Genomic DNA, 15,364 nt, shown 5'->3' on the forward strand with positions numbered 1-15,364 from the left:
GAAAATTCGTGCGAGAACTGTATGAGATCTTTTAGGCAGGTAGCTTAGCTTAGAACCAGGCACTTCGTGCCTAGCAAGTGTTCACTAGTATTATCAGTAAAAATGAGAGAGAGAACCTGCCCAGCTCCCTCGAGGGATGCTAAGGCTGCAACAAATCTTAGCAAGGTGAGAGCTATCTGAAAAGTACTTACTAGTATCTATTTTCTACTGAGCAGTGTGGTGCGGTAAAAACACACAGCGTTGGCATGCAGTTCCAGTGCTTAGATTCTGATCTCCGGACCTTCGGCTCTCACCACTCGGTGGGCGGATTAAATTAAGTCCCCTTCAACATCACTGTCAGCTCTGAGAGCCAAGGCCCATTCATCCCTCTGCCTCTCTGCAGTGGCCCGGGAGAGACCCTCACTCTGGTGGGCTTGTGGCTGTAGCTCCCATCCCCTCTGGCCTTCCAGGGCCCCATGTGATCGACTTGAAAAAGGAAAAGAAAGAAAAAGAAAGAAAGAAAGAAAGAAAGAAAGAAAGAAAGAAAGAAAGAAAAAGAAAGAAAGAAAGAAAGAAAGAAAAGAAAGATTACCTGGGAAGATGTCCCAGATATTTTAAGTGAAAAAAGGCAAATTGAAGAACTAGAAGCAATTCCATTGAATAAACATTCTAGAATAATTGTAAAAAATATCAATTTGTATATGCAGGGATTATCTTGTGGGCAGGATTGAGAGAAATTTTACTTTATATGTTTCTGTGTCGTTTGAACTTGATACTGTGAGCATGTTTTATTCGATAATCAGAATAACAGTACTAAAGATGTAAACAGAACTAAAACACATTCATCGTCGACAGTTTGGAGGGGAAAAAAATCCCTTATAACCCAGCCCAACATAGAAATACTGCAATTGACATTTTATTTTATATCCTTTCAGTCTTTTTTCTATACATGGATATCACGTAGAACTAGACATACGTATTTACAAAACGTAACCACGTTTGTCCATGCTGTCCCATAATTGGCTTCACTTAACAATATACTGTTTATATGTTTCCATGTCATTAAAGTTTCTTCTACAATCTACAGCACGATTTTAATGACTGCTTCTTTTTCCATATTACATGTGGCCAACTTTGTATTGCTGCACATTTTGGCTGTTCTCAGTTTTCCCCCATTGTAAGTATTGACAGGCTTTTGGAGAATAATGAAACGCTGAAATGCTTGGCTTTGTTTCTCTCTTTGGGTAGAGCCGGCTGCTCTCTTTTCTTCTTCCTCTTTGTATCCTTTAGCTTTTGGGTGGAGGCCCAGAGAGCTCCGCAAGGGGTGGTGTGTGTTTAAGAAACTCAGCTAAAGAAACAAACTGATCGCAAAGAGCTCTGAACCTACAGTGTTGGGAAAATGCTGAGCGTTGTAATTGGCCTAATGTCGCACCCGTGAGAGATGCCATCTCCCTGGGCCTCCAGAGCTCTGGCCAGGATTTTAACTTTTCTCATTCAGCTGATGACAGACAAATATTCCTCACTTCAACGGTTATGTGCAACCCCCAAAATGTTTCCTCAAGTCTGTCAGGCACTCATTGGAAGAGCCCACCGGCTCATCCTGGGAGATGGAAAAGCAGGCAAGGTCACGTCGGCAAATCAGGACCGTGGGCCTTAAGTTTCATTGAAAAGCTAGCCTCTTGGACGGCACTGGGCCACGCTCCCTGAGCCAGGCTGTTGGTCCAGTGGTTGCTCGGGAAAGAATGCCACTGATGAGCCCTGGGCATGCCAGGGAATTACTCAGCACATGCCAACGAGTAACCTCATACGAGAATCAAACGCGAGCCAATCTGCGAACACTTTGCGTAACAGCGTGTTTGGATTTGGGGCTTAGCTTTCAAAGCTTGAGTTTCACGTTTGCCTGAGCACAGTCCGCAGCCTCCCAGTGCCCCTCCCCTGTGCCCTGCCTCTGCTTGCAAGTGGAGAGAGCAGCTCTTCCAAGGGCCAGAGCTTCCTGGCTCTCCCCGCAAGGCAGAGCAGGACTCCGCCAGGGATCAGGGGCCTCTCCTGAGTCCAGAGGCCTCACTCTGGCCAGCGCTGCTCCCCCATAGGCCCTGTCTCCTACCCCTGGGCCAGCAACAGGGGTGACGGATGCCTCCTTTTGCTGTGAAGCCCCTTAATAGTCATTCCTAGTACTGTCATGGTCTTCGTGCACCTTACCTGTCAGAGGGAGGTTTGCTGGCCGTCGGCTGCTGATGTAACCACATTCCATCCAGTCCTGGCTGTAGGAACCGGCATCATCCACAGGTGTCTGAGCTGTCCCAGAGCCCCGGAAAGGACAAAGAGGCCTGGGGCTCCTAAAACCCCTTACTCCTGGCTCTGGTCCTTCTCCCGCATCTATCTCTGAGGGCCCAAAGTTTGAGGGAATAAGATCCATCCTATGGTGACACGCTGTTTGCTTTCCTGCGCAGATTTGCTACAGAATGGCAGCCACACCCTGAGGTCCTAGTGACCTGGGGAAATGCCCCTGCAGGCTCACCCACCTTATCAGTTCTTTATGTCAGAGTTTCCCTGAGACCTTGGGTATTTGTGTGCGCAGGGCGATGCTGAACACCAGGTATTCAAACAGCACTACATTGGGTGAGAGACAAGGGCTAGTCACTGATCTTATTCATCATCCTTGCAGAGAAGAAGCTGTTCCCTCGAGGGAGGGCTTTTAAAGTTCTCCAGCCCTTGTCACAGTGCTCTGAGAGAACTCTGACCTGGGGCACCTGGGTGGCTCAGCTGTGAGCATCTGGCTTGAGCTCAGGGCGTGACCCCAGGATCCTGGGATCGAGTCCCGCATGGGGCTCCCCGCAGGGAGGGAGCCTGCTTCTCCCCCTGCCTGTGTCTCTGCCTCTCTCACTGTGTCTCTCATGAATAAATGGATAAAATCTTGTAGAAGGAGGAGGAGGAGGAGGAAGAGGGGGAGGAGAAGGAGTCATCTGACCTCACTGGGAGAACGTGGCATGAGTGGAGTACCCAGGTTAGAGATGCCGAGAGCTGTAGCGTCACTCAGCGACATGGGAAACACAAAGCCCTCCCCGGGCATAAGGGGATAAGGACTTGGTCCCGAAACATAAGACTTCAAAAGAGAAATGAAAGATCCTGAAGACAGAAGCTGACCTTCCAACACAAACTTAATAAGAAGGCCTTGGGGGATAATGAAATATTCTCCAGGGTCTACGAGCAGTGAGATCTCCCTTGCCCCATCAGGCAGGCCTGGGTCGATCCCTTATGGCGTCTCTCTGATTCTAAGCGCGGATGAGAGAAAGCAGGGGATGGCCAGCCTCAGCAGGCATCAGCACTTTCTTAGCACTGCGGAGAGCTGCCAGCCAAGGTCATTAGGAAAGCGGAGTTCCTTTCAAAGTGAAAAATAGGCTAGTTATCTTTTACAAGTGCACGAGTAAATTCACGGTGATTATCAATGCTTTGCTGGCAGCTGTAGGCCTCCACAAATCTCACCACGTCGAGCCCATGCACAGGAACGGAAAACGCGGCCTTCCGCGATGAAAATGAAAGGCAAGAATCCGTTTGGGCAACTCTCTGCACAGGTCATCGTAGAAATTAATCAACCCAAAGTCCCTAGATTAGAAAGACAATGTTTTGGAAGTTTAAGACGCGTGCTTCACAGAGCTATTTCTTTAATATGAGCTCTGCGTGTGAAGATGGTTAAAAAGTTTTGAAGTCACAGGACATGTAAGAACACCTCAGGCTCCTGAGGAAGCTTGGGGTTTAGAATGGAAGCCCAGGGGCACCTGGGTGGCTCAGCGTTTGAGGGTCTGCCTTCCGCCCAGGACGTGATCCCAGAGTCCTGGGATCGAGTCCTGCATCGGGCTCCCTGCATGGAGCCTGCTTCTCCCTCTGCCTGTGTCTCGGCCCCTCTCTCTCTATGTCTCTCATGAATAAATTAATAAAATAAAATAGAATGGAAGCCCAGATGTTTGGCCCAGATGTTTGCTGCTGAATTCTGATGCTGGCAGGTAAGGTTCTATCCCAGGAAGGACCCAGCGGAGCCTCTGAGTGGCACGGATCTTGCAGGCAAATCTCAATGGCCTCTGTGCCCAAGGATAGGGCAGCCCAGCTTGACCACAGCTGGCTGAAGCACTGGCATCCCTGGCAGGCAAGCTGGTTGCTGGAGTTCCTTGTCTGAGGGCGGCAGGGGCACGGGGGCCCCAGGGCATCCCCTGGTCATGTTGCCCGTGAGCAGCACCGTGAGGGTGTCCTCAAGGCAGTCCATTTCCTGATCCCATCCCCTTCCGCTTGACGGAAGCCTCCAAACACGAACAGGGCCCGGTGCCACCCCACCTCTCACTCTGTGGCTGATCTGATTTTTTTCTTTCACGTGGGCTCTTTCCAGTTAGTGGGCAATCATATCCGATTCCAGGGGCCCAGTGCTTACTTTACTTTTCTGATCTCAAGGTGAACAAGAAGTCGCCCTTCTTCAGTCTGATGCATCTCGGTGAGCTCTCTCAACTTACTCTCTTCGAGGAAAAGAAGTCTCTGGAAAAATCTTGCATGTGTTGTAAGTTTACACACATGTAATAAAAGGCATATACGTATACGGACGCAGCATCCCCTCTCTCAGGAAGACTAGACTCCACGCACATTTGCATGCACCTGGAACACTTTCCCACACTGAGGATTCATTAGGATTAAGGAGTATAAGTCTTTTGACTAGGGTTGGGGGACGTAAATGTGGGAAAAGGGATGAGGAAGGGAACTTAATCATTTGAAAGTATCATTAATTCTTATTCTTTCCCTGGGTCTGTTGCCTTCAGTCTATGCAACGTTGGGAGTCTCTATGTCTCAGTTTTCCTTGTGTGCAAAACTGGGATCATAATATGGCCAAGCCTGGAGAGGTGCCGGGGACCACAGGTTACTATTTTTTCAGTGCTTTGATCACTGTTTGGCACATAGTAAGTGCTCTTTTTGCACCCCATCCTTATTCATATACTAACCAAAAATAAGGAGTGGGAGGGGTTGGGCCACTGGAAGCAGAATAAGTCATGTCAACACCACCATCACACATTATTGAGATTCGGGTGTGAATGGGGCCAGTTGACACCCCACCTTCCCATGCCGCCTTCCCCTGCGTGGTGTCTCTTTCTCCCCAGCCTCAGTATCTTTCCTTGATCTACCTTAAACTGCAGATAACTTATTCACATTACTGTCCTGGGGGAATTCGTATTTTAATGAGATTCAGAACCTTACTTGAAAAGGTGTCATTTTGGGGATCCCTGGGTGGCGCAGCGGTTTGGCGCCTGCCTTTGGCCCGGGGCGCGATCCTGGAGACCCGGGATCGAATCCCACTGTCAGGCTCCCGGTGCATGGAGCCTGCTTCTCCCTCTGCCTGTGTCTCTGCCTCTCTCTCTCTCTCTCTCTCTGTGACTATCATAAATAAAAAAAAAAAAAAAAAAAGAAAGAAAAGGTGTCATTTTGGTGGAATTTCAGAAGGTGGGGGGTGGAGGAGTGTCTCTAAGACCCCTCAGATCACACCCCAGATGCAGCTGCCTGCCGGTGAAGCTGACCCTGGCAGGAAGTCACCTGCACTTTTCACTAATCGAGGTCCTGCCCTCCAGAATCTTGCAATGGAAAAGAGAACTTTGATCCGGGGTGATAATAAAACAAGTTAGTAATCAAAGCCCAGGGATGAGGATTGAGTAACTGCTCTGTCCCAGGTGTTGGCATGGACGCGCGGGGCACACCGAGGTGGAGCAAGACTCGTCTGGCTTCCAGAACGTCACAGTTTTTTATTGGAAGGGACAAAATACATCCGATGGTGATAAGGAAAATGTGTGTGAGCGAAAGGGAAGGAGGCGCGTGTTGACAGAAGACAGCCCGAGGAGTTTCGGAAACAGGGACGTTGCTCAAGAACTTGAAAGCGTTGGAGGTCTTTCGAAAGGGTTCGGTTGTGCACCGCCTGGAGCTAAGGTAGGAGCTGGAAGGGACTGCACGGGCCCTGCAAGCTTCGACCCAGGGAACTTCGCTGAGGAAAAATGAGAGGCTGAGGGGCCATGACTCATTCTCATCTCCTTGACATCATCTTCAGGTTTGCACTTAAATTATCCCTTCCACATCAGACACCCCCAAGTCTTGGGTGGTCTGCTGCTCCATTTCCTGCCAAGTCCCAGCAACTTTATTCTGGGCGGAGGTACTGGGGGTACTGGATCTCCTTTCAAAAGGAGAAGGGAAATTGAAACCAGAAAGGCTTTGTGACAGCCTTTAAGAGATTCTTTTTTTTTTTTCTCCAGCACAGGTTTCTCAAGGCTGGTATCTCTAGCTTAGACTGTTTTTTTGTTTGTTTGTTTGTTTGTCTACTTGGTTGGTTGGTTGGTTGGTTCGGTTTGGTTTGGTGAGAGTTAACCATTCAAAATGGAAGGCCTTTTATAATTCGATCTAGTTATGTGAACACAGCCCATTGATGTTAACAAATAGAGACCAGATGCAAATAACCCACTGGAGCATAACATGGAATAACTAGCAGGAGCTAAAGCAAACTCTTTCTCTCCCTCACCACCCTATTACCTCATAAGAATTCCTTCCATTTAGAAAATGAGCATGAGGAGAATTAAAAAAAACAAAACAACAACAAAAAAAAAACAGGACCGTTAAGATGTTTCAAATGGCCTTAAAAATGACAGCAGTAGTGGAGATTCTCGGATCACACAAGATTGCCACACAAATGACAGACGTACTTGGAGAGTTATGTGGAATCAGGCATGTGTCCCTAAGAAGGGGTAGGTGCCTCCATCTCATGAAGGATAAATTAATTACAGTGGGAAAGCAGATTGCAAACGGAGGTCACCGAGTCAGTGACTCATACCCAGGTGCACACAAGAAGACTTGGTTCCCTGCAGACCGTTGAACAGGGCCTCACTGAATATGATGAAATTTCATGCCATTCCCTGTGGCACGGGGCGTTTCAAATGTCCTGGATAGACAGCCTAGCGGTTTGTTGGGTGAGGCCTAATGCAGGGACTCCTAGAATGGTAATGGTGCTGCCATTTTCTCTGGCAAAGAAAGTTTTAGTTGAGTAAAAGGCGTTTGGTAATATAAACAAACTCACTGCGAGTCACCAAACTCCTCAGCTGGCTACCATTGCTGCGGCTTTTCTCAGAATGCCACTGGCTTTATAAGTGGCCTATTTGATCAAGAGGCCCAAGGCTCCACCAGTGTGGTGGCTCAGATCTCCTACTTTTAGAATAACTCTTAATTTTCAAAGTTTTGTTTGGTTTTTCATCTTTTGTGGGGTTTTTTTGTGGATGGGGGGAGGTCATCTCCAGAACTCTGAGCCCTTCCTAAGTGACCGAGAATAAGATGAAAAGTTTGAGGGTGCGGGGGTGGAGATAGCAATCCTTTGTGAGGAAAACCAGAATCCAGAAAAGCATTTGGGTGAAATCTTCCTGATTTAGCTCTGGGACAGAGCTAGCCAGCAGACAGGAAATCCCCAGAAGATAGTCAGTAAATGTCAGTGGAATGACTGTTCACCAAAACCCTCAAGCTCCTCCTGTGAGATCCTCCAGGGCTGCACTGTGGTCCAGAGAAATTCTTCCTGCAGTCAACCCTCCATCTCTTCTCCAGCTCCTTTCTCTCTCTCTGGCTCAGAGGAGAAATAGGAAAGGTGCTGATGTAGCTCTTCTTAGACCTTTATTAAATTTGTACATGTTAAGCCTACCCTCCATGTTCCATTCTGCAGACTAAATAACCCCAAGTTTGTAAGCTTTTCTTTCAAAGAGGTAATTTCACAAACATTTCCATGTGCCAGTCTTAAGGATCACGAATGTTTAGAAATAACTTACATGTTACCATACAGACGGAGGCACACCGGAAGGAATAATGCGCTTGATTCACCGAGGTGCTGCTTCCTGTCGAAATCCCTGCGTCCTGGGCAGTGGGCCGCAGTGCTGGGGGCTTCCGTCTTCTCTCTCTGGAGCCTGGAAGGAGGTGATAGCCGATGAGCTAGACTAATAAGATGCAGCCTCACACTGATGAAATGTCCATTTTCTTGGGGGAAATGGCTGACAGGAGCAGGATAAAGCTGTCAGGAAGCTTGTAGCAATTTCCCAAATCTACCACCACCAGGAGCTTTATTTGTGTGCTTAGAGCTATTATTAGCAAAACAATGGCTGGAAAATGTACTGGGGAGAAAATTAAGAAATGACAGACCTGTTTTAAAAAAGAAAGACGAAAGTTTCTTTTGTTAAATTTTGTTAATTTTTTTTTTATTGTTTTTGTTTTTGTTGTTGTTTTTTGCAGCAGGAAGTTTCACGTAGCGAAACACATCATCCTGGCCTGGTGCCTGCTTAGGGCAAGGGAAAGGGCAGCTCGGTTATGTTATCTGTGTGCAGGCTCCCATCTCAGCAGGAGCTCAGGGGGGATGTGACGTTGGGAGGGGGGGTGACAAAGGGGAATTTAGCCGCCCAATACCGAGTGTGCCTTAGAATCCTAAAGCCACCTGTCAACCTTGGTGTAGGTGCTGATGGGGTGGAGGTCAACGGAGACAACTGTTGTTTTTAAAGGGTAACAGAGGGGTCTATGGCTAGGGTTGTACTTGTCCAACACCGGAGCCACTACCCACACGCGGCTCCCGGGCGCTTGCAGTGTGGCTGGTCTGAGATGTGCCTGAATGTAAGACACAGGCTAAAGCTCAAAGAGTTTATATAAGAAGGACGATTCTCTAGGGACCCCTGGGTGGCTCAGTGGTTTGGCGCCTCCCTTGGGCCCAGGGTGTGCACCTGCAGTCCCGGGATCGAGTCCCACGTTGGGCTCCCTGCAGGGAGCCTGCTTCTCCCTCTGCCTGTGTCTCTGTCTCTCTCTGTCTGTGTGTCTCTCATGAATAAATAAACAAAATCTTAAAAAAAAAAAAAAGAGAGAGACGAATCTCGAAACATCATTAATCGTTCTTCAGTTGACTACATGTCGAAATGATATTTTGGATGGATCCAGGCAAATAAGATACTATTTTACTTAAATGATATATTTGTTATATTAATTATTTTATTTTATGTAATATAACTACGTTTTATTATATTTATATTACATTTTATTTACATAAGATCAGTTTAAATATGCTTCTTTAAATAATAATAAAATACATTTATTTAAATAATAATAAACTATATTATTACAATGAATGCTTCAACATAGATGGACCTTGAGAACATTATGCTAAGTGAAAGAAGCCAGATGCAAAAAACCACCCATGGGATAATTCCACTTATATGACGTGGCCAACAGGCAAATCCATAGAGACAAAAGGTACCTGAGTAGTTGCTTAGGGCTGGAGGGGACGGGGTGGTGGGAAATGGAAAGTGAGTGCTAATGGGTATGGGCTTTTTTATGGAGGGATGAAAATGTTCTAAAATTGATTGTGGCAATGTTGCCCAGCTCAGTGAATACACTCAGTTGTACATTTTATTTTTTTATTATCTTTTATTTTTTACTTATTTTAAACTTTCAAATTCAGTTATATATTTTATTTTTTTCTTAAAAATGTTTTATATTTTTAAATAAGCTCTACACCCAACGTAGGGCTTGAACTCATGACTCTGAGATCAAGCATTGCATACCCCACCAACTGAGCCAGCCCTGAGGTGCCCTCAGTTACTCATTTTAAATGGCTCAATTGTACTGTTTGTGAATTATATGTCAATAAAGCCACTTAAAATAAATTAAAAATTTTGGATGCAGGAGCGCCTGGGTGGCTCAGTGGTTGAGTGTCTGCCTTTGGCTCAGGTCATGATCCCAGGAATCCTTGGATGAATCCCACATCGGGTTCCCTGCAGGGAGCCTGCTTCTCCCTCTGCCTGTGTCTCTGCCCTTCTCTCTGTGTCTCTCATGAATAAATAAATAAAATCTTAAAAAAAATTTTTTTGGATGCAAAAAAACTAATTTTGCCTGTTTATTTTAGACTTTTAACAGTGTGGCTCCTAGGAAATTTAAAATCATTTAAGTGGTTAGCATCATATTCTGTTAAACCCTCTGGGCTAAGGAAACCAAGACTGAAGAGACTGGGGGAACCCAGGGCTAGTGCTGCCCAAAGTCCTAACCACAGGGGGGGTGACCAGCCAGAAACGTTCACCCTTGGTGCAGGGCGACAATGAACGAGGGGTGAGGGGGAACCTGACCTGGAAGGTTCGGGGGTGTTGAGGATAAGAACTCCAGGGCCCGGTCAGGCGTCTGTACCAAGTGCCAGCACGTGGGACCGAGGAGCAGACCAGGATTTCCGGTCCCTAGACAAACAGGGGGGCTATCTTTAATCACCCCTGGGGAGATACCTACCAACCTAGCCATGGCAAAAGCGGTGTTCTTTCCCAGGTGGCGGCCCCAGCTGCTGCGCTCTGTTCTGCAGACTCTGGGGCTGATGGGGGCCCAGGCTGGACTCACCTGTAGCACAGTTGCATACCTGGAGCCCGGCCTTGGTGAGATGCAGACGCAGACAGCAGCCCTGCCCCTATCCTGGAGGATGGAAGCTTCTTCAAGGAGGACTGGCCAAGGGAGTTTGGTCTGTTTACAAAGGGCCATAAACAAACCTGGTGTTAGAGGTTTTGCTGATTGCAGCATAAAGGGAAGCCTTGGGTGCCTGGTGTCCTCTCTAACTGAGGCTTCCTTCCGATCCAGTTACCCTCCCACTCCCCAAAAAGCATAAGAGTGCGTCAGAGGACACAGCCTGGTGGACGTCGGATAAGGAAGCTACACTTAGGGCCTCCCCAGAGAAAGGATCCCATGACTCATTTCTGGAGACCAGAGAGATAATGGGGCTGAGGGACACACTGGGGTGAATCAGCCAGAGGAGTTGTAGCCCCAAAGGCCTAGTTCTGGAGGAGAGGTCAGTAGCCTAGAAAGGGGAGAAAACATCAAATGCACTGTACGCAGCGCAAAGTGAGTATTTGGCCGAAATATGTCCTGACATTTTGCCACCACTGCCGTAGACTTCATTTTCCTCAAGACTGAGAGAAAGTTTCCGTGGACAGCGTGGTGGCAAGCAAAGGAAATGGGGTAGGCACAGATCATGGACCTCGGGGCACGGTCTGGGCAGAGTAAGATCTGCTCTCTTGCCCTGATGAAGTAACAGCAGAAAGTTAAACGTGTTCCACGAAGGCAGAGGAGCCACGGACTCCTGTGTGACTGCAAAGCCCTCGAGGGGCAAGGATTAGAAATCATTTAGTCTCAGGTCCACCGTGGGGCCCGGGGTGTGGCGAGGCCTCCAGGAATATCTGTAGCATGGACGGACAAATGGAGGGCGGTGGGAGGGAGAGGACACAGTAGATGATCAATTAACATTTGTATTATGTGACGGGGTCTTGGGTGGTGGGTGATGACAAGGAATGGCTTGAGAAAGATTTCATTTGTGCGACAGGGAAATACATTGTGAAGGTGTTAAATTAAAACTAATACGATAGCATATTGCTTATTTGGTTTTGTCATCTTTCTAGCTGTTTTTTGAGCAGGCCTTGGACAATGTTGAATATGAGTGAGGGCGGCAGGGGGAAAAGATGCCTAGAATTACAGCTCGTGGGCCTCTCTCCGTCTGTATCCTGTAAAATGCAAGCCACTTAGGAGGGGACAGATGACTTAATGATGATGTTGTCAGGGCCCTCAGAATAAATATTGCCTTTTCCATTCCCACTGCTGGTTCTACACAGGGCTGCTGACATATTGTCAAAAGGTTGAGATCTCCTCGTTCTTATATTCTGAGTCAGGCAGCACAAGATGGTGCAAAACTTGCTCAAAAAGCATTTGTATCACTCGTCCCTGTCCCTTCAAGCTGAGGCAATCCTTTCTGACCAAGGATCCTGTTCTGTAAGTGGGTTGGCTTCTTGCATTTGGCAGTTAGACATCTACATTTTGGGTTAAGGTAAAGGTCAGAATACAGGGGCACCTGGCTAGCTCAGTCTGAAGAGCATCTGACTCTTGATCTCAGGGTTATGAGTTCAAGCCCCACATCAGGTACAGAGATTACTTAAAGAAAACTTTAGGGGGAAAAAGTTAGATTACAGAAAGAGTTTCTTTCTTTCTTTCTTTTTTTTTTTTAAGATTTATTTATTTACTTCAGGGAGAGAGAGAGAGAGAGAGAGAGAATGCTCAAATGGAAAGAGGGAGAGAGGAAGCCAGTTCCCCTGCTGAGCACAGAGCTCCTGACACAGGGCTCGATCCCACAGCCCTGAGATCATAACTTGAACTGAAACCAAGAGTCTGACTCTCAACTGACTGAACCACCCAGGCCCCCCCAGAAAGAATTTCTATCTCCAGATAATTATATCATGGGGTTCAAAAGGTTCATCTGGAATATTAGAGGGCAGTGAACTTCAAGGAAGGTAAAACCATGTGTTGTTTTCAGAATGAGCTTAGATCTCTAAGAATGCCGTGAAACTGTCTCATGTGGGTCCGTGGCATGCTAGTAATCGAGGTGGACGTGACCATGGCAGAGTGAGCTAAGAAAGCTGGATTCTTTTAAGGAAATCGCTTTCTGTGATGTCACGGTGGGGATGCTGTAGGCACAGCTGGGTGGGAGCCCTTGGCACCAGGACTCCCTGTAATGGGTCCAAATCTCTGGTGCCCATGCCCTCCTGCTTGAGTCGCTTCTGCTCATGAACCTGTACTATGACTCACAGGCAGCCGCAGCAGCTGAGAGGAAATGATGTGGCAACTGTGTCCAGAGATGATGGCTAGACGTTGAAAATAAAAAAGAAAAAATCCATGAAAAAATATGCCGTCATATTTTACAAAGGCTCTGCAAGATTTAAGAAGCATGTTTAGCATCCCAAGTATTTTCCCTTTTGTGTCTTGAGACACTAGCTCTGAGAGTGATTTTTTGTTTATTTAACATTTAATCAAAAGAGATTTGGACCCCACCAGCTTTTGAACAACAGCTTCAGTAGCACTGCCTCTTTGCATTTAGTGCGAGGAGAGAAACTTCAACCATACGGAGAATTTGATGTCTGTAATATGCACTAAAAGATCAGCTGGTCTAACTTTACAGGGCTAATAAAAGGGAAGAATTTTCCCGTGCTCAGGTCTTTTATGAATTATAAATAACCATTCACTTTGGAAGATAGCACATCATAAAATTTTTTTCACAAATATGCACAAATCCATTTTAAGATCCAAGAAAAAAAGATGTTCAGAAGTCTCAGATGTACTCAGTTTTGATTTCGTGGGGAAACATGTTCTTTTACCATATGGATGCTTTTAAGGGGGCCTTCAGCTGGGGCTCAGTAATGGTACCCCAGTGGCTAAATAAGGGATTTCTTTCCTTCTAACATTATTTCTCTGTTATTAAAGGTGGAAAAACCTTCCACAAATAGCATACTATTAGACTGCTTTAGGGGGTGTCCTGGGAATCAAGGTTATGTGTCTGCTCCAGAAATACTGTCTGTAATTATCATTCCTCAGTGGTTCTGAGGATGCAGTCCGGGTGTTTTCATTAATTTCTTGATTCTACAAGTCTGGAGTGTGTGCTTGCTCTTGATATTCAATATTTTACAGTAGGAGTTTTTTGTGGCTTTTTTAGGGTCACAGGTCTCTCCCCCTCCCTTCCTCTCATAATAACCATTTCCTGGCTTCTTTTGTTTGCTAAAATAAAAAGGTACGAAAAACAAGATTTGAAAAGGAAGAAAATTCAGATGTGAGATTCTTTCAAACCCAAGCCTTGATCTTCCCTATTTATAATTTAATATGAATATTAAGAGACAGAGCATTCAGCTCTCACAAACAACTGAAGAGAATCTGCAGGTCAGACTAGCACCCGATTTCCCACCCCGCCCCCAGCACTGTATTATGATTGTTTCCAAATACAAAGTTGAAAGAATTTTACAGTGAACACCCGTATGCCTACCATCTAATTGTAGATTCTAACCATCAATATTTAACAGCTCTTGTTTTGTCACACATCTATATATACTTTCTCGATTAATCCATCGTACCTGAGTCATGCCTTGAAAAGTAAATTGTAGGCATCAACCAGTTTCCACTTAAAAACTTCAGTATTTCCTTTTTTAATTCTGATGTGAAGTTTTTATACAATGAAACATAAAATCTTAAGTGTACATTTTCTGAGATTGGACAAATGTATGCCTGCATACCCAAACTTCTATAAAGATGTAGAACATTACTATTTTTCCAGAAAGTTTCCTCGTGCCACTTCCTGTCGATCCTCACCCCTACTGCGCTTCCCAGAGGCAACCACTGTTTCGAACTTTGTGACTACAGATGAGTTTTGCCTATTCTAGAAGTTCATGTAAGTGGAATCAAATAAAATGAGTGTTTTAAGGTAAGACTTCTTTCACTTGGCTACTGTTTTTGAGAGTTAGTCATGTTACCGTGTGACACTAGTTCGTTCATCCCATTGTATTGCTGAGTAGTATTCCATTAGATGTCTATACCACAGTTGGTGTGGCAATTCACCTGTTCATGGATACCTGGGCTGTGCTCAGGTTTTGGCTATTGATCCTAAAACTGTTAGGAGCATTTTTATACAAGTCTTTTATTTTTTTAAAGATTTTATTTATTTATTCATGACAGACACAGGGAGAGAGGCAGAGACACAGGCAGGGGGAAAAGCAGGCTCCCCATGGGAAGCCCGATGTGGGACTCGATCCCAGGATCCCGGGATCACGACCTGAGCTGAAGGCTGATGCTCAAGCACTGAGCCACCCAGGTGCCCCATATACAAGTTCTTTTAACAGCTTGTGTTTCCATTTTCCTTGGGAAAAGACACATTTATATTGATTGCTAAATCACAGGATAGATGTGTGTTTAGTTTTAGAGACTGCCATTCCTCTTTCCGAAGCGGATGCACCAGTTTATATTCCCACCAACAACGCATGAGAGTTCCAGTTGCTTCTTGTATTTGCTGATGTTTAATGTTGTCAGTCTGTTTATTTTAAGCCACTTCAGTGAGCGTGTAGTAATGTCTCTTTGTGGTTTTAATTTGTGTTTTAAGGACATTAAACACATTGTCATGTGTTATTTGCCATTCATACCTTCTTGTATGAAACGTCTGTTGAGATCTATTGTTCATTCAAAAGTTTGTCTTTATTGTGAAGTGGGAGTTCTTTAGACATTCTGGACCAATGTCCTCTGTTAAGTTTATGTTTCACAAATATTTTCTTCCAGTCCATAGCTTGCCTATTCATTTTCTTAACGGTCTCTATTGATGGGAAGTTTTAAATTTTGACAAACGTTGATTTATCAGTTTTTTTCTTTTACAGTTATCATGACCTAAACAAAGCACACTGAGGGGAATCCCTGGGTGGCTCAGCGGTTCAGCGCCTGCCTTTGGCCCAGGATGTGATCCTGGAGACCCGGGATTGAGTCCTACTTTGGGCTCCCTGCGTGGAGCCTGCTTCTCCCTCTGCCTGTG

At 45.9% G+C, this 15,364-nt stretch overlaps 1 long non-coding RNA gene across 2 annotated transcripts; it reads left to right on the forward strand.

Moving 5' to 3' along the window:
* Positions 1-5,736: 5,736 nt before the first annotated feature.
* On the forward strand, positions 5,737-15,364 carry LOC111092308. 2 transcript variants are annotated; one of them, XR_005355583.1, is made up of 3 exons: positions 5,737-6,049; positions 14,126-14,272; positions 15,213-15,364. It is a non-coding gene; the product is annotated as an uncharacterized LOC111092308 (long non-coding RNA). The 2 variants fall into 2 exon arrangements; XR_005355584.1 differs by having other exon boundaries at positions 5,741-6,049; positions 14,126-14,239.

This window comes from Canis lupus, chromosome 2, assembly GCF_011100685.1.
Source record: "Canis lupus familiaris isolate Mischka breed German Shepherd chromosome 2, alternate assembly UU_Cfam_GSD_1.0, whole genome shotgun sequence".
NCBI classification, from domain to species: domain Eukaryota; kingdom Metazoa; phylum Chordata; class Mammalia; order Carnivora; family Canidae; genus Canis; species Canis lupus.